The 25,692-nt window shown below is 50.6% G+C and overlaps 1 long non-coding RNA gene across 1 annotated transcript in view; it reads left to right on the forward strand.

The window, feature by feature from the left end:
* The first annotated feature begins 13,884 nt into the window (after positions 1-13,884).
* Positions 13,885-25,692, forward strand: part of LOC146870477 (uncharacterized) — a 236,730-nt gene continuing 224,922 nt past the window's right edge. Inside the window, exon 1 of the long non-coding RNA XR_014959399.1 lies at positions 13,885-13,997. This is a non-coding gene — a long non-coding RNA (uncharacterized LOC146870477). The remainder of the gene's footprint in view (positions 13,998-25,692) is intronic.

Consider the following 25,692-nt stretch of genomic DNA (forward strand, 5'->3'; position numbering starts at 1 on the left):
TCCACACGGCCGAACCCCAAACTAGACTCATCAAATCTGGAAAGGGTAAAAACCTTTGAATACCTAGGAGTAACTCTTAGCGAAAATCTTTCATGGGCTCCACAAATAGCTAAAGCACAGCTGAAACTATCCCAGTATGCAGGGGGTATTCTCAGGCTTTCTAATACGTCTACATATAAACCTATCAAACCCCCGCTTGAAGTCTACAAGAGCCAGGCTAGGGCAGCAATTTTATATGGAGCGGAACTTTGGGGGCATTCAACAGGGTCGGAACTCCCTAAAATAGAAAATAAGTTCGTCAGACAATTATTGTCACTCCCACAAAGCACCCCGCTGCATCCTTTAAGGATGGATCTGGGCCTGAGGTCGATCGATGATGAACTAGCCCTGAAACCCCTTAGGTACTGGCATAGGTTGTGGACTACGCCGGAACTACTGCATTATAGAGTAGAGTTGAAGGAAATTTTGGCTAGTAATGGCTTACCAAAAATCCCTTGGTTTATGTTCTTAAAATCCCAGTTTATCAAACTCGGGTTAGACGACATGTGGTATGAACCTGAAATAAGCTGTAAGGTGATCTCGTGGAAGCTGCTTACCAAGACCTACGTGGCGGAGCAACTTACCAGAGTACAGACTGCTCCCAAGAATGGAGTTTTAACCAAATCATTTTTAAGTGTCAAGGATTTTTACCAATTTGAGAAATTTTGGGACATTATTTATGCCATTGCATCAAGAAAATTATATCTTCAATGGAGATATGGCACTTTACCCTTGAGAGCTTTCACCAGTAGTTGGGCACACACCTCTACTGAGGCTTGCCCTGGTTGTAGCTGTGATAAAGAGGATGAGCTCCATGTATTGTTTTTTTGCCCTGCATACACCAAAGCAAGGAAACATTGGATAGTGCCTATCTGCAAAAACATGGATTTTCGGCAATGTAGCCATGCTTTTAGAATCCTCAAGACAGACACATCTGAATGTATAGTTTTCGCAGTATCCCAATTTCTATTTGCAATGTGGAACAGAAGAAGGGGTCTGATCATCATTTAATGTATTGCTATGACATATTTTATGCTGTGTAAGGTCTGACATATTTTATGCTGTGTAGGGTCTGTCTGTGTATATATTTATTTTGTACTTTTTAAGGCAAATCGCCGAAATAAAGATATCTTGAGGATAATGATGATAAGGAAGTGGATTTAGAATGTTGAAAGGATTCTGAAAAAATGCGTGTATTTTTATCATAGAGAAATAAGATATCCTACATGAGAGCTCATCGAATGGGAAGAATGGGCGATTTTATGAAGGATCATTAACGAGAGCAGTAGAGCCAAAGATTGAGCATGTACAGCTGCAGGTCAGGTAAATATATTTTGCCTGCAGTGTCGTTTGTAGTTCTTGGGTACACAGCTGTGTCAGGAAGACTTTACATGGTTAAGACTGGCTTCCCCAGTGTAGTCACAAAAGTATGATCCAGGGTCATACATTTGCAGCTGTGCGATTCTGAAAGTACAATCAACCTGTGAAATTTGTATAGTACCATGGCTGTAGGTATGACAATATAGCACAGTGGCATGTAGTTATGACAGCGAGACAATAAATGATGACAGTACAGCCCATGGGTACGTAGCTACAACAGTATGGTCCCATAACAGATATGCCAGCAATTACGCAAGTATAAAACCAGTACTGAGTGGTTACAACAAAGATACTCAAGGCCGGCATGTTATTACAGTATACATCTCAGGGCCTACTGTTGACAGATAATATCCCAGGGTCATAATGCTATAACAGACTGACCACAGACTGCTGCAGTCACAACTGTATAATCTAGGATTGTGCGCACACAACAGAGTGCGGCAGGGGGCCAATACAGAGGGCAGCCCTTTAGTGCCCTTTTGGGCACCACTCCCCACGTTCTAGCGGTTGGGGGCTCCAGCAGGAGTCTACTTGCCATGTCACCACAGTGGCGTCAGTTCCGGTGCGCCAGATGGGAGGGGGGGGGGGGGAGGGCATATAAGCCTCCCCCGCCCCTCCTGCCAGCCTCTGTCCACCAGCCATGCCGTCTGGAGGGTTGTTCATTCATCCACGCCGTCTAGAGGATAGTCCGTTCGTCGCTGTTTGGTCGTGCCCGGTGCATTGGAAGCAAGGTTAGTGCTGCCCCTCCCCCCCTTTAACCTCTGCCCCGCACTCCATCTGTTTCGGGATGGCCTAACCACTTGAGGCCCTCGGGGTTATTCACGCTGGCATGCTTGCGGTGAGGGACCTCAATGGGGGCAGAGGGAGAGAAGGGTTTCCATGCTGCTCGGCGGCCCGCTTGCTTCCAGCCAGGTCAAGCCCAGCACCGGCACCCGTATAGCCATAGAGGCTGTCCGGCAAGAGGCGGCTAGCGGGCCTGGGGGATGCGGCCTGCCCCACCTACCTCTTCGCGCCGTTGGGGTCGTGCGGCCACGGGGACTTGTTGTTGGTAGGGTCGTGCGATTTGTGCGCTGGGTGGTGAGGTGAGTCACGTTACATTGGATGTGTTGATTGTGGTGCAATTCCTAACACCCCCGCCCAATCATACTGCTTGTGTTGGTGGCCTGCAGTGCCATATCAGGGCCCTCTGCCCTGCCTAAATTTAAGTTTTAAACATGTTCACTGTGGTGCACCTTCTGTTACGTGACTCAACAGGGAGTCCATGATGCTGCAATGCCTAACAAAACATGCTGTCTTTGCCACCCCCAGAGATTATCGTCGAGTACGGCGAGTGGAGGCTCCAGGTTCAGGCTAACAGCCGTAGGCAAGGCAGAAAGCGGTACAGGCCTGCAGACGCACAGAGGTATTCTGGGGTGACAAGCAGAGTTAGGGGGCCCGTCGTGGGGGGGGGGGGCACCAAGGGTGAATTGTAGACACGGCGAAGAAGTTCATGCAGGGGTCCGCCAAAACAGGGGGGCACCGAAGCGGCACATGTAGGGACATAATCTGTCAATTTTGTCACCAATGTTACGGAAAAATCGCCCAAGCCCCGATCAAGAGGCCCGACGGAGGTCACCGGGCCGCGCAAGCGTCGGAATCAGTGAGTTGGGGAGGTTGGGCCAGCTGAGGGTGAAGGGTCAGGGCGGGAGGTTGATGTGGTACCAAGCCGCCATGGAATGTCCGAGCTAATCATTCTTTCCAGAAAGTTGTCGTTGACGTATCGCTTCCACAAATGCGCCGGCCACCCACAGCTCCGATACGTTCTTCCCGCAACCGCTCAAGAGTTTAGGTTTCGGGAATCCAGAAGTGAAGTAAGTACTGGGGCACAAGTTGGTTGGACACGCGCTGGGGATGGAAAACAGGGCTCCCTGTGGCCCAGCGGTGTGGCGGCACCCTCAGGAATGGAATTGGTTTGTGGTGAAGTGTCTCATTTACTATTTGAATTGCAGCAACCTGATCAACCTTGGTTCCGTTGTCGTGGGCGCTTCGCTCCCACAAGTGCGCCAACTACCCACCACTCCGACCGTCCTTCCCGCGACCGTTCAAGAGTTTAGGTGGCAGGAATCTAGAAGTGAAGTAAGTACCGGGGCACGAGCGGGTTGGGCATGCGCCGGGGATTAGGAAACGGGGCTACTGCGGCCCAGCAGTGGGGCGGTACACTCAGGAATGGGTGGGGCACATACTTACAATTTTCTCTGCCCTCAGGGCACGACTAGGCAGTCGGCTAGACAATACGGAGACATGGACAGCCAGGGAACTCCCGCCACACTGTTCTCACAGATCAGCTGTGTAGACGAGTCCCAGCCCAGCATGTCGCAGGAGGCACTATGGCAGAACTTCATGGCCATGGCCAAGGCTAAAGGACCGGAATGGGCACAAGGATTCCTTGACGCCTGAGGGCAGGAGTATTCCGGGGTGGTGGCCTACATCCCACAGGTGACACAGGCGGGGCTCGTGGATCAAACCAGCCAGATCTAAGTGGGTGCGCAAGCCCACCAACAAGGAATTTCCTATGGACATGCCCCCAGAGAAAAGCAGGGTAGTGAACACCCCACGAGAACCAGAACCCTCAGGGGTACCGGCGGTCGTACCGAACACTATCGCAACAGGCGCCGAGAACTTTGAGAAAATGGATAAGGTGATGGAAAATATGTGGATGTTGATGGGGCAATTTCAGACGCGGCTAGACGCCATGGCATCAACAACTGCATTGCTGGCTGTAGCGCCCACGGCACCGGGGGCACCCACAGTATTGCAGGTTTGGGGGGGGGGCCAGGCAAGTTGTGCGAACACAGTCACCAGGGTGGTGGGGTCTGGGGCCACTACGGTGCTAGGGCCAGGGTCTGACGCAGTGTTGGTGTCAGACCCCACACCAACAGCCATTTCTGCCACCGGTCAAGGGGGCAGCCAACTGGCGATACCACCAGCAGATGCTAACCAAGCGGCCGCGACTAGTTCCCTGCTGACCAGCAGCCCGGGGGCTGTTACGACCACCACACCTCAGCCCACCTCCACCCCTCCCACCCTGATCCCCCCAAATCACCAGCGGTGACGGCACTCCGGCCACCGTCACGGTGGCACCCTTGGCCTCGGGGTGTTGCTCTCTGTCTTGGCAAGTGCCCCAGGCGGCCAAAGAGGGGATATGGAGACGGGAATTTATTGATATCCTGACCCTACTCATGCACGGGGCAGCAGGGGCAGATACCAGGAAAATGGGAGGAAAAGAGGAGATGAAAGTGAGGTACCAACGCTGGCCCGAAAAAACGATTGAGAACTGGGTTGAGGCGTTCACCATACTGTCAGCAGTAATTATGGAGAAGTATCCAGAGCAGGGGGAGGCGCTAATGCAATATTCTCACACCATACAGCATGAGGCTAAAGTGACAGGAGGGGTCGGTGGTCATATACCCGGAGTTAGGGTGGGATCAAAAAGAGATCCAGCTCTGGGTTCAACACGTGTAAATTTACCACTGAAAACAAGGCTGAGGTTGCCAAGAACCAGAAGGAGGGGGACAATCAGAAAGGGACCAAGCAGACTGGTAAACGCCCCTTCAAACAGCCTTTTCGAGGGAGCCAGGGAGGGGGACGGAAGCAAGGGAGCAGGAAATTCAACTCCGGCACCTGCAGGCTGTACAATTCGGGGTCCTGCTCCTAGGGCAAGGCCTGTAAGTTTGCCCACAACTGCAGCAAGTGTGGAGCTACATACCCGGCCATGTCATGCACGGTTAGGCGAGAGGATACCCCGCCTCACAAGGGTAGACAAGACAGCTAGAAACAAAGGAGATAGAACTGCCCTCTGCCTCCCACCCCACTCCCCCCCTCGCCCATCCCCCAATGCCAGCAAGCGCCATCCTGCCAACCTGCAACGTCAAGGGGCCCTCCCCCATCATCATACGCAACCTCCTTCCCCAGCTCAGGGCCTACCCCAATTCCAAAGACAGATTGCTCTTAGCCAACGGCTTCATTGAAGGGTTTAAGATTCCATACCAGAGCCCCCTGGGTTGCAGGGATGCAGAGAGCCTCAAGTCAGCCAGGGACTTGCCAGGGGTAGTAAGGGAGAAGGTCCGGAAGGAAGTGGCACTGGGCAGAGTAGCGGGTCCCTTCAATCACATCCCCCTGGAGCACTTTCTAATCTCCCCGCTGGGTTAGGTCCCCAAGAAGGAGAATGGGGCTTACCAATTGATCCACCATCAGTCCTACCCCGAGGGCGACTCGGTGAACCACTGGATGGAAGAAGGGTCATGCTCAGTCTCTTACTGCTCCCTAGACATGGCAGTGGATATGGTTAGGAGGGCAGGGAAGGGGGCTTGGCTTGCCAAGGAAGGGGGCTTGGCTGGCCAAGGCTGATATTGAGTCTGCCTTCCGCCTGCTCCCGGTTCACCCTGACAGCCAGCACATCTTGGGGTTCAAATGGCAGGGCGAAGTGTTCTTTGACCGTTGCATGCCCATGGGCTGCACAGTATCCTTCAGCTCGTTCTTCCAATGGGTGCTCTCCTGGGCTTACAGCATAGAAGGAGTGACACACTACCTGGATGACTTCCTGTTCATAGGGTTTTAGGGACCCAGGAGTGCAGTGAGGGATTGCAGTGTTTTTAAGATCTGGCGGGGCATCTGGGGGTCCCCCTGGCACCGGGTAAAACCGAGGGTCCGGCCCAGGTTCTCACGTTTTTGGGCATCGAGCTGGACACCATCAAGGGCGAGTCCAGGCTTCCTGCCGAGAAGGTGGAGGATCTGCGGCAGGATATCCAGGCGCTACTGGGCAAGGACAAGGCCACCCTGGGCGCGGTCCAGAGTCTCCTGGGAAAACTGAATTTCATAGCAAGAGTTATCCCAGCTGGGAGAGTATTTTCCAGAAAGCTAGCTAGAGCTACTGCCAAGGTATATAAGAAACATCACCTGGTGAGGCTAGGCAGTGGACTGAAGGAGGACTTATCAATGTGGTTTGAGTTTCTACTCGATTTCAATGGGACAGTCATATGGAGAGCCCCCTGGGCAGGCAGCCCCGAACTGTGCCTCTTCACAGACCTTCAGGGAGAGAGGGTTTTGGTGCCATAATGGGGAGGAATGGAGTGCCCAGAAGTGGCCTAATGCACGGTGGCAGCATAAGATAACCTCGAACATCACGGTACTCAAGTTGTTCCCCATTGTGATTGCCCTGCATTTGTGGCCCAAAGCGTTGACGGACAGGAAGGTAATTTTCTGGTCCGACAACATGGGTGTTGTGCAGGCAATCAATGGCCAGACAGCGAGGTGCCACATGGTGCTGTGCTTATTGAGAGAATTGGTCAGGGCCGGCTTGCACAGCAGCATCGAGTTTAGGGCTAGGCACATCGAATGGGTCAAAAATGTGGCAGCTGACTCTCTCTCCCGTTTTCAGTGGGTCCGTTTCCGGGAGGCCTGGCCACGAGCAAGAGCGGAGATGACACCCTTCCCAGCACACCTATGGCACATCCTGCACTGGAGCAGCGGCTGAGATCATTGGGTGAACGCTCCTTGGCACCGGGGACCAGGAAGAAGTACAAGGCCCACCTGGACACATTCTTAAGCGTTACTCTGATCACAGGCTCGCTTGCCTTGGACCAGCAGGTTCAGGCGTTTATTTTACGGGCCAAAGATCAGGAGAAGAGCCACTCGTGGGTCTGGGGCCACCTGGCGGCAGTGAGCCACGACACCAAGCTGAAGGGGGGGGGGCAGGACCCAACCAAGTCCTTCTTGATCAGAGCGGCCCTCAAGGGATGGGCCAGAGATGAGGTTAGGACCCCGTTGACTTTCATACCTTACAGGGATGCTAGATGTAGTAACCCAGGTCACCCACTCGCCATTTGAGTCCAAACTATTCTCGGCTGCCTTCTGCCTAGCTCAGGATGGGCGAATTGGTAGCCAGGTCAAAAATAGACGCGTCTGGTGCCGCTTTGAGCAACCAGGATGTCAAACTAACAGACAAGCTAGTGATACATATCTGGAGGTCCAAAACAGATCAGGCAGGGCGTGGTGCGGATGTGGTTCTGGAACCGCTAGGAGACCCTTGGTATTGCCCAGTGGCCCGAGTTAGGGATTACATGTCGGTGCGCCCGGCGGCACAAGGGTACTTCCTGATACATGCAGATTTGGGTCCCTTGACAAAATTCCCAATCGATCGGGTCATGGCGCCTGCCTGGCTGGCTCGAACCTTGCCTGCCCCGACAAAAAGTATTCCAGCTGCTCATTTAGAATTGGGGCGGCTACAGCTGCATTCAAGGAGGGCATGGAGCCGGAGGGCATAAAGAGGGTTGGGCACTGGCAATCGCGCTGCTTTGAGCGTTACATCCGCCCATAAAGGCTCAGCATGTAAATATAATTTTGAATGCCGTGGTTTGTAGTGATTTTGATAAAAGTGTGATTCGATAGATATTAAACAAGTTTGTACAAAATGGCGTCCGTTTGTTCACTAGGTTCCCGAGTGTAGGTGATCGGCCATTCATTCGTTGACAGGATGCTCAGTGGGGACCACGCAGGAATTGGATGCGGGGGTTTGCGCAGACACAGTTTGTATGGATGGGCTTCCCTGGAATGAGATGGAGCAGTATCACCAACAGACTAGAGCTGTGGTTCCCAAACTGTGCGCCGTGGCGCCCTGGTGAGCCGTCAGAAGTAGGCAGGGGCGCCGAGCACCATGTGGGAAAGATACCATGTGGCCGTGTGCTGAGGGAGCTTGGAATCGTGCTGTTGTGAGAATGTGTTACAATAAACAAATGATAGACGGAATGCTGACAATGCAGACATTCTCCCCCAGTCAAGAGATCTGGGTTAAATCCATCGTTCTTTTGCCCGAACGTCATCAGCCAGGATAGCTTAACTCCAGTGGCGTAGTGAGCACGGGACCCACGTCTGGGCATACCCATCACATGGCCATGTCTTAACTGGGGTGGTGTAGTGGGTAAAAGAACGATGGATTTAACCCAGATCTCTTGACTGGGGGAGAATGTCTGCATTGTCAGCATTACGTCCATCATTTGTTTGTTGTAACGCTTTTCGCCCTAAGTGGGATGGGTATTCCCAGACGTGGGACCCATGCTCACTACGCCACTGGAGTCAAGCTATCCTGGCTGATGACGGCTGATAGCCAGAAACCGGTCCTAGGATGCTTGATTCCGGTCCAGGGAAGACATGGCTTGGCAGTTCGGGCTGGACTGTTCCCATGAGGCACAGGGTCAAGACTGATTTGCATATGGCCATGTCTTAACTGGGGTGGTGTAGTGGGCAAAAGAACGATGGATTTAACCCAGATCTCTTGACTGGGGGAGAATGTCTGCATTGTCAGCATTCCGTCCATCATTTGTTTGTTGTAACGCTTTTCGCCCTAAGTGGAATGGGTATTCCCAGACGTGGGACCCATGCTCACTATGCCACTGGAGTCAAGCTATCCTGGCTGATGACGGCTGATAGCCAGAAACCGGTCCTAGGATGCTTGATTCCGGTCCAGGGAAGACATGGCTTGGCAGTTCGGGCTGGACTGTTCCCATGAGGCACAGGGTCAAGACTGATTTGCATATGGCCATGTCTTAACTGAGGTGGTGTAGTGGGCAAAAGAACGATGGATTTAACCCAGATCTCTTGACTAGGGGAGAATGTCTGCATTGTCAGCATTCCGTCCATCATTTGTTTGTTGTAACGCTTTTCGCCCTAAGTGGGATGGGTATTCCCAGACGTGGGACCCATGCTCACTACGCCACTGGAGTCAAGCTATCCTGGCTGATGATGGCTGATAGCCAGAAACCGGTCCTAGGATGCTTGATTCCGGTCCAGGGAAGACATGGCTTGGCAGTTCGGGCTGGACTGTTCCCATGAGGCACAGGGTCAAGACTGATTTGCATATGGCCATGTCTTAACTGGGGTGGTGTAGTGGGCAAAAGAACGATGGATTTAACCCAGATCTCTTGACTGGGGGAGAATGTCTGCATTGTCAGCATTCCGTCCATCATTTGTTTGTTGTAACGCTTTTCGCCCTAAGTGGGATGGGTATTCCCAGACGTGGGACCCATGCTCACTACGCCACTGGAGTCAAGCTATCCTGGCTGATGACGGCTGATAGCCAGAAACCGGTTCTAGGATGCTTGATTCCGGTCCAGGGAAGACATGGCTTGGCAGTTCGGGCTGGACTGTTCCCATGAGGCACAGGGTCAAGACTGATTTGCATATGGCCATGTCTTAACTGGGGTGGTGTAGTGGGCAAAAGAACGATGGATTTAACCCAGATCTCTTGACTGGGGGAGAATGTCTGCATTGTCAGCATTCCGTCCATCATTTGTTTGTTGTAACGTTGTGAGAATGTGGGCTCGTAAAAAAGTGTGCATCTTTTGTCACCCTACCTTTCAGCCTGAAGGCTGCAAGTGAAGCTTATTCCAGCCGCAGCAAAAAACACAGGGGGGAGTTACAAATGCCTCCTTCATAATGGTTTGGTGCAGGAGCGCACTGCCCCCAACGGGCGTCTGTGCTTTCACGTAGCCTCCGCTTTCGCAAGCATGATTGACGAGCGTTATTGCTGTCTGTGTTCTGCTAGCGCCTCTGGGGACCCTCTTCACTACAAGTGGGTAAGAGGGCTGACACTGCTCTCTCATTGACTCGTTTATTTTGCCATGTCGAGTTTGAAAGGGACAAAAATAAACGGTTACTGTTTAGCAATGTGCAGTGGTCTGCAGTCTCGTCGGAGAACAGGACAGCATTCTTAATAAGCACGGCGGCTAATGACGTAAACAGGTGCATCTGTATGACATTTCTGGTGCAGTAAAGCTTCCTGGGGAACAAGAGTTATGTGGGGGGATAAACACAGACTCGTGACATTTTCAATCAAGAGAAAGATTTCAAATATTGATACAGATACAACTTCACACAGCACGTTAGTTATTTATACTGGCTGTTGTTCCCGCACTTTGTTCGTGTGAAGAAACGAACCATAAATTCCAGTGGGCAAACTTGCTGTGGAAATAGGCCGCATTGCAGCCAGGATGAATTGCCCGGCCCCAGTTTGCCCCTCTGCCAAGGCCAGACAGGAAGCATGTAATAAAACTGAAAGAACCAGTTTCCTTTTCAGCCTCAGTGAATACCGTTTCTCATTCTTCCCTCCATATATTTCTCCATGTTAGTGACAGAGACAGTAGTCACCAGCTCCAAAACGAGACGGCTCCTCTGTGCAAATCTTCAGTCAAAGTAAATTATTTTCTATTCCCTCTTCATTGCTTAAGGAAGGCTGAACTTCAAAGCTCTATTTTATATCTCAAAACTCTGTGATGTTTGAAACTGTTTACTTTGATTAGCTGTGTTGTTCAATAAATTATTCAGAGAGATTGTGCTGATCATGTCAGTATGTACTTATTGATCTTTCTTGTTTGCCATGCAGTATGAAAGATGAACATATTGCATTCACGTTCATTTATATTAAAATAGTTGCAAAAAGTAGCATTTCTCTTATGACAGTCTTATACCGCAACACTTTCTTGGTGCAGGTATGGTGTACAAGTGGCCTCCCAAATTAAATGAGTATCAGTACCTTATCTGGAACTGGTACTACCCTATTGCTTGCACTAGCTAGCGCTTCCTTACTACCTTGGACGAGACATCGCAGCGCTGATATAAGTTCAGCTCAGACTGCAGCAAACTGGGCATCGGAGAGGCTGTTAAATCACCCCAGACTGGGCCACGTGTTTTATTTCTGGGAAGAGGAGTGCAGCAGAGGGATGAGAAATACAGGAAACTAAAAGTGACACCAAGACTTTCAGTCTGAGAAAAGAAGGGCAAGCAGCAGCTGGAAGAAGGAATACATGGGGGTAAAACAAAGTGTGAAAGAATCAAAGGGGAAGAGAAGGAAAACAGGACATAAAGGCAGAGAGAGGGGGGAGCAAAATAATTTCTGAAGAGGAAAGGCAGCAACAAGAGGTGGAGAAACGAAAAGGATGAGGGAATCAATATAAGATGTTTTAGCAGGCTTTTTTATAATTGAAAGTTTCACAAATCGTCATTAACTGACCATAAAACAGATACAGCAGAGGTTGCAGCAATGCAAGCTTCCTATAATGCACAGAACAGGCACGCATATAGCTGCTCTTTGACTCTTTTTTTAGCTTTTAATAGTGCATTCTTGGCCTTGTAGTTTGTCGTTTTTACATTCCTTCATCTGCTTCATTCCAATTAATTTCAGGGAGAAAACTGGAAAGTACTCCTGAGGTCGGGCTTATATCCCCCCGCTGGTAAAAAAAATGGTGGGGAGTCGCAGCAAACTGCCAGTTAGGTCAAGGGAGCCACAGGTCAAAAAAGTTTGGGAACCACTGGACTAGAGCAATGACTGGCTGTACGGGGCGCCCTCCCCAGTATCTTGGTGATCCACCTGGGGGGCAACAACCTTATTCCCATGGGAAGGAGGGCTCTACTACAAACCATGAAGTCTGACTTGGGGGAAATCAGCAAACGCATGGGACAATGCGAACTCTGGTGGTCACAAATCATCCCTCACAGAAACTGGCATGGGGCCAGGTCCAGCGAGGCGGTGGAACATTCTCGTAAGAGGGTTAATGCTGCCATGAATAAGTTCACAGACCAGAGGGGTCTGGGTTTCATCAGGAATGAGCTGATTCAGTCCAGAGTCGAGGGATACTTTGAGAAGGACGGGGTCCACTTATCTCCTGTGGGGAGGGACGTGTTCCTTCTGGACTTGCAGGAGGTGCTGGAAATAGCAGGTTGCAAATAACAGTATAGCTTGCGTGGGGGGGGCTATGGCGGACGCCTCCAGAGCTGTGGCGGAGTTACAGAGTAACCTGGAAGCAGACTAGTACAGTAAGGGTACCTCTGCACGGCACAGTAGTGGTGCCAGAGCCAAAGACCAGGAGCCTCAGGGAAGATTCCTGGAAAACCGTGACTGCGCCCCGTTAGTACTTCGGGTGGTTGGGGGCCTGACCAACCGGGGGTTTGCCCTGCTACGCTCCGCCCTGGAAAGGGCGTGCATAGAAGAGACCAACGTGTCACCTGATCCGGAAGAGGATCATGAAAGATAGCACTGACTGGGTGTCCCACAGTGCCGCAGCTCACCAGGCGGGCGGGGGCAGCATAGGTTGGTACAGCTGCCCGCCCTTGAATCGCCCGTAAGATAACCCACATATTGCATACTCTTGCATGCTATAAACCTGCAGCAATATTTTCCCAGAACAAAAGTGGTCTTGTGTATTTATTCATCCGTGCATGCTCAGACCGGGAGTGGGGGAAGTTGCCTGTAATGGCACAATGCAGCTGTCCGCGGCCCCCGCAGGGGCCAATACAGAGGGCAGCCCTTTAGTGCCATTTTGGGCACCACTCACCCCGTTCTAGCGGTTGGGGGCTCCAGCAGGAGCCCACTTGCCATGTCGCCACAGTGGCATCAGTTCCGGTGCGCCAGGTGGGGGGAGGGCATATAACCTCCCCCGCCACTCCTGGCGGCCTCTGTCCACCAGTTGATAGCACTATAAGAACCCTGATGGAACTGATGATGATTATGTTTGTATTCTAGAAACCCCTGAAGAAGTGAAATGCATTGGGTGATTTTAAATAAAGTGCGGCATGTGGAAACAACTTTTCTCCTGTGGTTATATGAAGAGTGAATGAACGTACATGACAAGGAGTAAAATGAATTGAATAAAAAGAAGATAACAAAGGATGAATAATTTTGGATAAAATTGAGGATTAATAAGCATGAATTTATTTAATTGGATTCGTTGACATTTGGCTGTGCAGCTTGACGGGGATCGTAAAGAGTTGCCCTTGTGTTTCTACTATGTTGCAGCGCACGTGGACAGAGCGCATAACAAGCGAGCACGCCTACCAGTTTGAAAGTGGAGAGTATACTACAAGGAATACATTAAAATTGGAGTACAGGGGAGCGCATCTCACCTCTAATGTTTTTTTCACTGAATGAATTTTCCGTCCGATTTGGTGAGGTAGCACCCACGGTTGAAATGACAAGCAGCAAGTGTTTAAAGGATTGGGATATTATTTTACTGTCAGCAACATCGACAACACAGTAGTCAAGTTTCCCCACATGCATATTGGTTGTTAACATGACAGTTAAATTATAATGAAATGATAGCAACTCGCACCAATTTATAGAAACTGTACATCACAAATGTAATTTTGACGGAAGGTCTAATTTTGTTCCTTTAAGAAAAAGTTGTGTACATTGACGTGTTTAGAGTATTAGCAGTATTTAGTAATATGGGTGAGAGCGCTCGTTGTAGTATTTATGTAACATGATTAGGGGTATTATGGGCATTGGAGTTTAACATTATATAACGATTACAGCCATTCTTCAATCCAGTGCACAGTTTAGTGCGCGCTCTAACACACGTGATAGTTCAGTTGAGGGTAGCTGGGGGACTAAAGTGAGCGCGAAATTGCAGTAGTCGAATACTGTTTTTTGGCGAACAAGGCGTGTTGAAGCAGAGCACAGGATTCCCTGAGTTACAGAAATAAATTAAGCTGAAAATGAGAGGACGTTCAGCAAAGCTTCGGTCTCGAAGGTTTTACTAACACATGTCACGGTGAGCGCGCTGCAAAGTATATTTTCTCTAATTACAACTAAGGACAGGTCTCAGGGGTGAGCAGTAGGATAGTAACATTGGAGCAGTGTATACGCTTAGTTTTTTAGACATTCCAGTTGTGAGGCTAGTTGATAAGGTACATGGATTAGCGTTTTTAGATAGGATTGCTGAATCAAATGGTTTTCAGGGAATGAAAAGAGTATAAATGTATAGTTTAAACAGCTTGGAAATATGTTTGTGTTTAACTTGTTGATAGCACTATAAGAACCCTGATGGAACTGATGATGATTATGTTTGTATTCTAGAAACCCCTGAAGAAGGGATTTTTTCCCGAAATGCATTGGGTGATTTTAAATAAAGTGCGGCATGTGGAAACAACTTTTCTCCTGTGGTTATATGAAGAGTGAATGAACGTACATGACAAGGAGTAAAATGAATTGAATAAAAAGAAGATAAAGGATGAATAATTTTGGATAAAATTGAGGATTAATAAGCATGAATTTGATTCATTGGATTCGTTGACATTTGGCTGTGCAGCTTGACGGGGATCGTAAAGAGGTGCCCTTGTGTTTCTACTATGTTGCAGCGCACGTGGACAGAGCGCATAACAAGCGAGCACGCCTACCAGTTTGAAAGTGGAGAGTATACTACAAGGAATACATTAAAATCGGAGTACAGAGGAGTGCATCTCACCTCTAATGTTTTTTTCACGGCCTCTGTCCACCAGCCACGCCGTCTACAGGGTTGTTCATTCATCCACGCCATCTAGAGGATAGTCCGTTCGTCGCTGTTTGGTCGTGCCCGGTGCATTTGAAGCAAGGATAGTGCTGCCCCTCCACCCCCTTTAACCTCTGCCCCGCACTCCATCTTTTTCGATATGGCCCGACCACTTGAGGCCCTCGGGGTTATTCACGCTGGCATGCTTGCGGTGAGGGACCTCAATGGGGGCAGAGGGAGAGAGGGGTTTCCATGCTGCTCGGCGGCATGCCAGGCAGCCGGGTCCCAGCCAGGGAGCCTTCGAGCCTCGCTTGCTTCCAGCCAGGTCAAGCCCAGCACCGGCACCCGTATAGCCATAGAGGCTATCCGGCAAGAGGCGACTAGCGGGCCTGTGGGGATGCGGCCTGCCCCACCTACCTCTTCGTGCCGATGGGGTCGTGCGGCCAGGTGGGCTTGTTGTTGGTAGGGTCGTGCGATTTGTGCGCTGGGTGGTGAGGTGAGTCACGTTACATTGGATGTGTTGATTGTGGTGCAATTCCTAAACCCCCCCTGCCCAAACATACTGCTTGTGTTGGTGGCCTGCAGTGCCATATCAGGGCCCTCTGCCCTGCCTAAATTTAAGTTTTAAATATGTTCTCTGTGGTGCACCTTCTGTTACATGACTCAAAAAATGCTGTCTTTGCCACCCCCAGAGATTATCGTCGAGTATGGCGAGTGGAGGCTCCAGGTTCAGGCTAACAGCTATAGGCAAGGCAGAAAGCGGTACAGGGCTGCAGACGCACAGAGGTATTCGGGGGTGACAAGCAGAGATGGAGGGCCCGTCGTGGGGGTGCACCAAGGGTGAATTGTAGACACGGCATAGAAGTTCATGCAGGGGGCCGCCAAAACAGGGGGGCACCGAACCGGCACATGTAGGGACATAACCTCTGTCAATTTTGTCACCAATGTTACGAAAACAATCGCCCAAGCCCCAATCAAGAGGCCCGACGGAGGTCACCGGGCCGCGTAAGCGTCGGAATCATTGTGTTGGGGAGGTTGGGCCAGCTGAGGGTGAAGGGGCAGAGCGGGGGGTTGATGTGGTACCAAGCCGCCATGGAATGTCCGAGCTAATCGGTCTTTCCAGTAAGTTGTCGTTGACGCTTCGCTTCCGCAAAAGCGCCGGCCACCCACAGCTCCGATACGTTCTTCCCGCGACCGCTCAAGAGTTTAGGTGTCGGGAATCCAGAAGTGAAGTAAGTACTGGGGCACGAGTGGGTTGGACACGCGCCGGGGATGGGAAACGGGGCTCCCTGTGGCCCAGCGGTGTGGCGGCACCCTCAGGAATGGAATTGGTTTGTGGTGAAGTGTCTCATTTACTATTTGAATTGTAGCAACCTGATCAACCTTGGTTCCATTGTTGTGGGCGCTTCGATTCCACAAGTGCGCAGACTACCCACCGCTCCGACCGTCCTTCCCGCGACCGTTCAAGAGTTTAGGTGGCAGGAATCTAGAAGTGAAGTAAGTACCGGGGCACAAGTGGGTTGGGCACACGCCGGGGATTGGGAAACAGGGCTCCTGCGGCCCAGCAGTGGGGCAGTACACTCAGGAATGGGTGGGGCACGTACTTAAAATTTTCTCTCCCCTCAGGGCACGACTAGGCAGTCGGCTAGACAATACGGAGACATGGACAGCCAGGGAACTCCTGCCACACTGTTCTCACAGATCAGCTGTGTAGACGAGTTCCAGCCCAGCACGTCGCAGGAGGCACTATGGCAGAACTTCATGGCCATGGCCAAGGCTAAAGGACCAGAATGGGCACAAGGATTCCTCGACGCCCGAGGGCAGGAGGATTCCGGGGTGGTGGCCTACATCCCACAGGTGACACAGGCGGGGCTCGTGGATCAAGGACCAGCCAGATTTAAGTGGGTGCGCAAGCCCACCAACAAGGAATTTCCTATGGACATGACCCCAGCGAAAAGCAGGGTAGTGAACACCCCCGCGAGAACCAGAACCCTCAGGGGTACCGGAGGCCGTACCGAACACTATCGCAACAGGCGCCGAGAACTTTGAGAAAATGGGTAAGGTGATGGAAAATATGCTGATGTTGATGGGGCAATTTCAGACGCGGCTAGACGCCATGGTATCAACAACTCCATTGCTGGCTGTAGCGCCCACGGCACCGTGGGCACCCACAGTATTGCAGGTTTGGGGGGGGTCAGGCAAGTTGCGCAAACACAATCACCAGGGTGGTGGGGTCTGGGGCCACTACGGGGCTAGGGCCAGGGTCTGACGCAGTGTACGTGCCAGACCCCACACCAACAGCCATTTCTGCCACCGGTCAAGGAGGCAGCCAACTGGCGACACCACCAGCAGATGCTAACCAAGCGGCAGCAACTAGTTCCCCGCCGACCGGGGGCTGTTACGACCACCCCACCTCAACCCACCTCCACCCCTCCCACTCTGATCCCCCCAAATCACCAGCGGTGACGGCACCCCGGCCACTGTCACGGTGGCACCCTTGGCCTCGGGGCGTGGCTCTCTGTCTTGGCAAGTGCCCCAGGCGGCCAAAGAGGGGATATGGAGACGGGAATTTATTGATATACTGACCCTGCTCATGCACGGGGCAGCAGGGGCAGATACCAGGAAAATGGGAGGAAAAGAGGAGAAGAAAGTGAGGTACCAACGCTGGCCCAAAAAAACGATTGAGAACTGGGTTGAGGCGTTCACCATACTGTCAGCAGCAATTATGGAGAAGTATCCAGAGCAGGGGGAGGCGCTAATGCAATATTCTCACACCATACAGCATGAGGCTAAAGTGACAAGAGGGGGTCGGTGGTTCAACTATGATCAGGATTTCCGTAAGCGAATGGTCATATGCCCGGAGTTAGGGTGGGATCAAAAAGAGATCCAGCTCTGGGTTCAACACATGTGTAAATTTACCGCTGAAAACAAGGATGGGGTTGCCAAGAACCAGAAGGAGGGGGACAATCAGAAAGGGACCAAGCAGACTGGTAAACGCCCCTTCAAACAGCCTTTTCGAGGGAGCCAGGGAGGGGGACGGAAGCAAGGGAGCAGGAAATTCAACTCCGGCACCTGCAGGCTGTACAATTCGGGGTCCTGCTCCTAGGGCAAGGCCTGTAAGTTTGCCCACAACTGCAGCAAGTGTGGAGCTACACACCCGGCCATGTCATGCACTGTTAGGCGAGAGGGTACCCCGCCTCACAAAGGTAGACAAGGCAGCTAGAAACAAAGAAGATAGAACCGTCCTCTGCCTCCCACCCCACTCCCCCCCCTTGCCCATCCCCCAATGCCAGCAAGCGCCATCCTGCCAACCTCCAACGTCCCTCCCCCATCATTATACGCAACCTCCTTCCCCTGCTCAGGGCCTACCCCAATTCCAAAGACAGATTGCTTTTAGCCAACGGCTTCATTGAAGGGTTTAAGATTCCATACCAGGACCCCCTGGGTTGCAGGGATGCAGAGAACCTCAAATCAGCCAGGGACTTGCCAGGGGTAGTAAGGGAGAAGGTCCGGAAGGAAGTGGCACTGGGCAGAGTAGCGGGTCCCTTCAATCACACCCCCCTGGAGCACTTTCTAATCTCCCCGCTGGGTGTGGTCCTCAAGAAGGAGCCTGGGGCTTACCGATTGATCCACCATCTGTCCTACCCTGAGGGCGACTCGGTGAACCACTGGTTGGAAGAAGGGTCATGCTCAGTCTCTTACTGCTCCCTAGACATGGCAGTGGATATGGTTAGGAGGGCAGGGAAGGGTGCTTGGCTGGCCAAGGAAGGGGGATTGGCTGGCCAAGGCTGATATTGAGTCGGCCTTCCGCCTGCTCCCGGTTCACCCTGACTGCCAGCACCTCTTGGGGTTCAAATGGCAGGGCGAAGTGTTCTTTGACCGTTGCATGCCCATGGGCTGCGCAGTATCCTTCAGCTCGTTCCTCCAATGGGCGCTCTCCTGGGCTTACAGCATAGAAGGAGTGACACACTACCTGGATGACTTCCTGTTCATAGGGGATTTAGGAACCCAGGAGTGCAGTGAGGGATTGCAGTGTTTCCAAGATCTGCCGGGGCATCTGGGGGTCCCCCTGGCACTGGGTAAAATTGAGGGTCTGGCCCAGGTTCTCACGTTTTTGGGCATCGAGCTGGACACCATCAAGGGCGAGTCCAGGCTTCCTGCCGAGAAGGTGGAGGATCTGCGGCAGGATATCCAGGCGCTACTGGGCAAGGACAAGGCCCCCCTGGGCGCGGTCCAGAGTCTCCTGGGAAAACTGAATTTCACAGCAAGAGTTATCCCAGCTGGGAGAGTATTTTCCAGAAGGCTAGCTAGAGCTACTGCCAAGGTATATAAGAAACATCACCTGGTGAGGCTAGGCAGTGGCCTGAAGGAGGACTTATCAATGTGGTTTGAGTTCCTACTCGATTTCAATGGGACAGTCATATGGAGAGCCCCCTGGGCAGGCAGCCCCGAACTGTGCCTCTTCACAGACGCTTCAGGGAGAGAGGGTTTTGGTGCCATAATGGGGGAGGAATGGTGTGCCCAGAGGTGGCCTAATGCATGGCGGCAGCATAAGATAACCTCGAACATCACGGTACTCGAGTTCTTCCCCATTGTGATTGTCCTGCATTTGTGGCCCAAAGCGTTGACGGACAGGAAGGTAATTTTCTGGTCCGACAACATGGCTGTTGTGCAGGCAATCAATGGCCAGACAGCGAGATGCCACATGGTGCTGTGCTTATTGAGAGAATTGGTCAGGGACGGCTTGCAAAGCAACAGAGAGATTAGGGCTAGGCACATCGAAGGGGTCAAAAATGTGGCAGCTGACTCTCTCTCTCGTTTTCAGTGGTTCCGTTTCCGGGAGGCCTGGCCACGAGTGAGAGCGGAGATGACACCCTTCCCAGCACACCTATGGCACATCCTGCACTGGAGCAGCGGCTGAGATCGTTGGGTGAACGCTCCTTGGCACCGGGGACCAGGAAGAAGTACAAGGCCCACCTCGACACATTCTTAAGCGTTACAGAGACTCTGAGCACAGGCTCGCTTGCCTTGGACCAGCAGGTTCAGGCGTTTATTTTATGGGCCAAAGATCAGGAGAAGAGCCACTTGTGGGTCTGTGGCCACCTGGCGGCAGTGAGCCACTACACCAAGCTGAAGGGGGGGCAGGACCCAACCAAGTCCTTCTTGATCAGAGCGGCCCTCAAGGGATGGGCCAGAGATGAGGTTAGGACCCCGTTGACTTTCATACCTTACAGGGATTCTAGATGTAGTAACCCAGGTCACCCACTCGCAATCTGAGGCCAAACTATTCTCGGCTGCCTTCTGCCTAGCTCAGGATGGGCGAATTGGTAGCCAGGTCACAAACAGACGCGTCTGGTGCCGCTTTGAGCAACCAGGATGTCAAACTAACAGACAAGCTAGTGATACATATCAGGAGGTCCAAAACAGATCAGGCAGGGCGTGGTGCGGATGTGGTTCTGGAACCGCTAGGAGACCCTAGGTATTGCCCAGTGGCCAGAGTTAGGGATTACGTGTCCGTGCGCCGGCGGCACAAGGGTACTTCCTGATACATGCAGACTTGGGTCCCCTGACAAAATTCCCGATCGATCGGGTCATGGGCGCCTGCCTGGCTGGCTCGGGCCTTGCCTGCCCCGACAAAAAGTATTCCAGCCGCTCATTTAGAATTGGGGCAGCTACAGCTGCATTCAATGAGGGCATGGAGCCGGAGGGCATAAAGAGGGTTGGGCGCTGGCAATCGCGCTGCTTTGAGCGTTACATTCGCCCAAAAAGGCTCAGCGTGTAAATATAGTTTTGAATGCCGTGGTTTGTAGTGATTTTGATAAAAGTGTGATTTGATAGATATTAAACAAGTTTGTACAAAATGGCGTCCGTTTGTTCACTAGGTTCCAGAGTGTGGGTGATCGGCCATTCATTCGTTGACAGGATTGCTCAGTGGGCAGCATGCAGGAATTGGATGCGGGGGTTTGCGCAGACACAGTTTGTATGGATGGGCTTCCCTGGAATGAGATTGAGCAGCATCACCAACAGACTAGAGCAACGACTGGCCCTAGGGGGCGCCCTCCCCAGTATCTTGGTGATCCACCTGGGGGGCAACTACCTTATTCCCATGGGAAGGAGGGCTCTACTACAAACCATGAAGTCTGACTTGGGGAAAATCAGCAAACGCATGGGACAATGCGAACTCTGGTGGTCACAAATCATCCCTCACAGAAACTGGCATGGGGCCAGGTCCAGCGAGGCGGTGGAACATTCTCGTAAGAGGGTTAATGCTGCCATGCGTAAGTTCACAGACCAGAGGGGTCTGGGTTTCATCAGGCACGAGCTGATTCAGTCCAGAGTCGAGGGATACTTTGAGAAGGACAGGGTCCACTTATCTCCTGTGGGGATGGACGTGTTCCTGCTGGACTCTCTACAACACTGATAGTGGAAGATCTGCAGAAAATTCTACCTCGTGGCGTTACACGTTATCGACTGATGTCCTCACTACATGACATCTCGCCGTGAACTCTGGTAGGAACTGAAGCCACGCGATACTACAGCTCCCTTTCGGATAATTTACAACATTTACCCGTGGAGTAGTCCCGAGGTTGCCTGGCCATCATCACACTTTCAGAAAATACTACCAACCGCCCATACACGATTTTAAACAATCCCAATCCACGTCAAACCTTGTGGTATCTGCTACAGCTCACCCACCACAGATGTTTGGCCTCCCTTGCTTATGGGCAACAATCAATCCGATCCTGACATTGACACCAAACTTAAACTCTTGAAGTAACTTTTACTAAAACACATGCCTAAGCAACACCAATAGAGAACAGACAATACACTAAAATAAAGCCCGATCGCAATTCCAAAGGACAGACACTAAGATACCACCTACATAACTGTAGACAGTACAGTCTAGCCACACTCGTCTGATACAGAGCAATCAGAGCCCAGTATTTTGAGGGACAAAATGCAGTGTAATAATGTCTTACGCTTTAACGCAACAACACTAATTCACAGTTACATTTACTCTGCCTGACCCCTATCAGTACACAACGCACCAACATACATTCAGTGAAGTCTGTTTTATAGTCGACTCTAACACAGAAAGAAGTCAGAATGTTCTACATACCAATCATAATAGAGGTAAAATAGCCCTTATCAACCAATCGAAACAAAAAGGTAATTAAAACGTAAAATGCGAACCAAAACTAAAACAAGCATTGGCATAGCCAATAGGTCTCGCTTTTTGGACCTTAAAAGTATTTAGTTATGCAGCACAATATCCTTGGTGCACCAACATCAACTGTTGCATGGCTAAACACTTATAAGGTCCCAAAGGCGAGACCTATTGGCTATGCCAATGCTTGTTTTCTTGTATGGTGGGATTTTGAGGTGAGATGCCAATCTGGAGCGAAGGTTCCTTTGTTGAATGTATCAGGTGATTTTATTCCTGATGAAAAGTGGTCCTGTTCCATGCATTTCTTTGAGGGTGATACAAAGCAGCTTGACTGTGGATCTTATGTCAATCGGTAACCAATGGATGGCCCTCAAGGCAGGGGAGATGTGGGCTTTTGGCTGTTCATGGAGGGGAAGTCTGGCAGCATAGTTCTGAATCCGTTGTAATCTTTTCATAGTTGATAAGGATGATCCGTGGTAGATGCCGTTGGGGTAATCAAGTTTAGACAGTACGAGAGAGATAGTGGCTTGGACCTTGTGTGGAAATCACATGTCAGGAAAGAATCCCAGGTGGGGGAAGATGCGTTGCAGAGTTTTCATAGTAATGAAGCTTGATCTTGCTAATTTGCCCATTTGGGCATTCATTGATAAATTGGAGGCCATGGTAATTCCATGGTTTTGTGATGCCTTCGATATTTTAGGAGGTTGTCCCAGATCGTCAGGCCAGGCGCAAAGTGGGTCATCATTTTTACAGTCACCACATGCAAGTTTTACCATTTTGGAAGCATTCAATTTGAGATGGCTCTATGTCATCCACTGATCAACGGCTCTGAGGCAAACTGAAAATGTTTGAATCTCCAATGTCTTTGGGACTTTCCAGTTTAAGGAGTATTTGTGTATCATCTGCATAGTTATAGCATGTGAGCTGGAATTGATTGATGATTGCCTGAAATGGCTTCATGTAGATGTTGAAAAGCATTGGTGAGATAATAGAGCCTTGAGGGACCCCTACTTTCGTGAAGTATGGTTTGGATAAGAAAGGTGGAGAATGGATCACATTTATTCTGTTTTGAAGGTACGATGTGATCCAGTCGAGGGCAGTCCCCTCCAAACCAGCTTCATAGAGTCTTTGGGTTAGAATGTCATGGTCAACTGTGTGGAAGGCAGCTGAGAGGTCCAAGAGAAGTAGTGCAGCAACCCTGTTGCAGTCTACTATGTTTTTAAGGTGAGTCTTATCCCATGCCCAAGCATAAGTATCACAGTCAAATTGACGTTGAGTACAGATGGTATCATAAATAACAGCTACAAGTTCTTGTGTTCTTTTTTTGTATTTTCTTAAAACCAACGAATGTCCTGCCAACACGTGTTTCGTCGTTCGAGGCGAACCCCGCCACTTCTTCAGGGCTAAAGACAATATGATAAACAATGTGTCAACATGACAAGTAGTAGTGGAAACCCAACTCATGTGCCAAATCCAACAGCCTCCCGTAACCAGGAGGAGAAAGTGAAGGGTAATACTACCCGTCAGTGCTAACGTGCGGCATATAATGCATGACGGGGAGCGAATCATAGTGAACATAACCTGGACTAATCAAAGTGAGAGTGAGTCCCAGCATTATGGTGTGCACTTAAACAGCTATTCAGTCGTGGTTTGTGCATGGGTGTGTCTGTCTAAACGGTTGCCTACACATGCAAGTGCACGAGGTTCCATAGTAACCCTTTCTATAAGGGCCATGCCCCCTACCTGTAAGGATCTTCAGTACATATATCCTAATCCTATAGACAAATCACACAGTTTCAGAATATAGTATAGTCCTCATGTGTACATAAGCCAAAATTACTGTGGAAAAAGAAAGAGGCTCTGACCTCTCTGCCGGTTGAACTTCCGACCCGGCTGGTCAATAAGTGTAAAAACAAGCTGTGCCTGATTATTCAATGCACCCGGACTGCTGTTAACCTTAAAAAAGTAAATGTGTAATCAATAACTCCTCACCAAAGAATAGGAACTCTCTCTGTATTGCAACATCGCACTGTTATGCACTGTCGAAGTACCTTACCTTGTATAAGGTATGACGAATCCTCTACAGTAAAGAGGTAGTCAATCGAGTATGGCCCCACATGACAAGAAAATAATTCTGTAAATATAATGAGACGGATTACTATACTGTCAACCAAGTATTTTGAAGCTCAACCCACCAACAGTGGCTAAACAAAGCAACCTACATCTGGGGGTCTAGTAACACTTACCTAAGCGAGTACGCTCCTTCAGCACAACGACTTTTCAGGATTGTGTCCAAATCAGAAGTAACCCGGACGCGCTACTGCCGTTATATACACCTCGTGCTCTTTCCCACTAGTGCGCTAACTGTGCCGTACATAATGCACGCAGAGAACGCGTCTCATGCAAACAAAGATCCGGGATCACGTGTGAACCGGAAATAATCTGGGACGTGAAATAAACCAATGCGTTTAGATACTAGAGCGCTGACCGCGCCGTCTATAGTGACTGCAAATGAGAGTTAATGTTGGCCTCCCTGCCACTACGTCCCAAGAAGCTCTATGCCAATAAAGTATTCCACTCACAGCCAGTAAAGCCCATGAAGCCAAAGTACCCCATGTGGGGGTCAGACAGTGTCATTATAAAAATATAAAGCGAGCCAGTGAACCTGCAAACAAGACCGCTTCCATGTCACTATCAGGACAGTCAACATCTAAACACCTAATAAACAAGCATTGGCCGCGCGCCCGTGAAAGTGACACGGCCTCGCGGCCTGCGAAAGTGATCGCGATCAAAGACAGATGGCGGCTGCTCGCGTGAACGCAAGCTCTAGGCCACCAAAAGCCTGTGGCAGCACTTTGAAAACCCACACACTAAAAGTCTCACCAGATCAGCGCATGCGCTGGGTCAGGCGAGACCTAAACAGCACCTACAACCCAGCTAGCCTACGAGGGCAGAGGACGCAGGGCCGTCTGAACATTACCGACCTCCTCTAGGAACGAGGAAACACAATTGACCCTGAACTCCAAAGTCTTATCTAATCAGAGCATAAAACCTCACACCGCGAAAAGAGGCACCTGCAAATGGGCAAGTGGCACTGTCGTGTCGCTTCGTAACAGAATCACAGGAGACAGGTAAGGATGAGTGAATACTTTATTGGAGTCTATGTTGTTGTCGCCGTGCCCACGCACGTCTGCCCACGTCGCTCCCTTACTCTGCAATGCCCTCCCACATCCCCTGACCGGATGTGGTGTCCGGTTCCCTTCGTGTCCACCTAGTGTCTTGCAGGGTCCTAGTGCCCTGCCCTCAGGTCACTACATCTCCCCCTTTTGTCACGAAGAAGTGACGAGAAAAATGAAACATAGAGATGTGTAGATAGAGATAGATGCAAAGTCTGCCCGGGCACTTGTCGGTGTGCCTCCCATCATCACATTTCTTCTATTAGTCTTTTTGGACGTCTGCATGCTCTTTTCTGGCTTGCTTCCGTCTGTTGCTCTTCTGCTGGCCCCTCACCATTGTTATGCTCTTGCTCTTCTTGTTCTACTGTGTCCTTATCCTGGTCCTCTCTTTTTTCCTCTTTTAGTTCTTTGAAATGTGAACTGTTTCGTGTTATCCGCTGATGTGCTGATTCTGCCGTGATCATCGGTCCCTTTACTTTCGTTACTGTTAGCGGGTCTTTGGAGAACGTGCTGTCTGATTTCCTTTGTTGCCGCTGACGTACTATCACCGTGTCTCCTTCCTTTAGGTCTGACACTCTGGCATGTCGCTTGGCATCTGCATATCTTTTCATTTTGTTCTTCTCCTCTTTGTCTC

This window comes from Triturus cristatus, chromosome 1_1 (assembly GCF_964204655.1).
Source record: "Triturus cristatus chromosome 1_1, aTriCri1.1, whole genome shotgun sequence".
Lineage (NCBI taxonomy): Eukaryota > Metazoa > Chordata > Amphibia > Caudata > Salamandridae > Triturus > Triturus cristatus.